The sequence below is a fragment of the Austrofundulus limnaeus genome, unplaced genomic scaffold, assembly GCF_001266775.1.
Source record: "Austrofundulus limnaeus strain Quisiro unplaced genomic scaffold, Austrofundulus_limnaeus-1.0 Scaffold1540, whole genome shotgun sequence".
NCBI lineage: Eukaryota > Metazoa > Chordata > Actinopteri > Cyprinodontiformes > Rivulidae > Austrofundulus > Austrofundulus limnaeus.
The window spans coordinates 49,673-51,276 of NW_013953942.1; positions in this window are offsets into that span (position 1 = coordinate 49,673).

The window sequence follows — 1,604 nt, forward strand, 5'->3', positions numbered from 1 at the left end:
ATTCAAGATTCAAGATTCAAGATTCAAAGTGTTTGTCATATGCACAGATGAAAACATGTTTCCCTGAGCAATGAAATTCTTACTTTGTCGTCCATTTTGAATGCCAAGAAACAAAAACTGTTATACTAAACATGATACTAAAAACGAATCATCACTGAAAGGACACTAACAATGTTGACAAAAAAAGAGACTAAACTGAAGATAATATCAAAAGGGAATAATACAATAATAACAACAAGAAGGGAACGGTACAATCTCTTTTAAAGTGTAATGTGCAAATGTGCAACAGTTAACAGTCTGAAATGTGCGCATGTGCAATAATAATTGTCAGAAGAATGTCACATTCAGCTGTTTAAAAGTCTGATGGCACTTGGGAAAATGAGTTCTTGTATCTGGAGGTTCTGCATGTCACACTTCTGTACCTCCGGCCGGAGGGCAGAGGGGTGAACAGTCCATGCTGGGGGTGGGTTGGGTCTTTGATGATTGAGGCTGCTCTCCTGAGGTCTCTGCAGTGGTAGACGCTCTGCTAACACATTCTCATGTCAGACTCGTTACATATTGATGTGCGGGGGGTACCCCGTGCGTCCGTCCTTGTCGCCCGCAGCATTTTCGGGTTTRCGTGACGTATGAGGTTAACATGAGGAAACACCATTAAAGGTTAACTTTAGGGTCTGTGGTTAGCATGAGCGATCAGGGTTAATGGTTAACTTTAGAGTCTGTGGTCAGAGATAGGCTCTATAACGGTAGTAGAAGTTAAATTTCAGGTCTASGGTGATTAGTTTCGCGCAATTCTAGCCTTGAAAAAAACACATCGTCCTCCTCCGCCCCATCTCGTACAGAACAGACGCTCGATCAATGACGGTCAATGACGCTCGGTCAAGCATCAATACCTTGACGTGGGGGGCATGAGAATGGGCTCGCTCTGTAGAGAGGGCAGTGAAGTCCCTGGGATCTTYTCAGCAGTTTTTACCACTCTCTGCAGGCGTTTGTGATCCATAGTGGTGCTGCTGTACCAGGCTGTGATGCAGCTGGCCAAGATGCTTTCTACAGTGCAGCTGTAAAAGTTCCTGAGGATCTTTGTCGACATGCCAAACTTCCTTAGTCTCCTCAGGAATTAAAGTCTCTGTTGAGCCTTCTTGACCAGCTGTGTGGTGTTCTCAGTCCAGGTAAGGTTCTCAGTGAGTTGGACGCCCAGATATTTAAAGCTGCTCACTCTCTCAATCTCAAGGTCGCCAATGTGCAGTGGCTGGTGCTGCCCCATTTCCTTCCTCATGTCCACTATCRGCTCCTYCATTTTGTCGGTGTTGAGGGTGATGTTGTTGTCCTCACACCAAGACACCAGGCCGGCTACCTCCCTCATGTAAGCTGCTTCATCCTCCCCAGTGATGCATCACTGTGGTGATGTGTCCTATCACTGCGGTGATGCGTCCTATCACTGCGGTGATGCGTGCTATCACTGCGGTGATGCGTGCTATCACTGCGGTGATGCGTCCTATCACTGCGGTGATGCGTCCTATCACTGTGGTGATGTGTCCTATCACTGCGGTGATGCGTCCTATCACTGCGGTGATGCGTCCTATCACTGTGGTGATGTGTCCTATCAC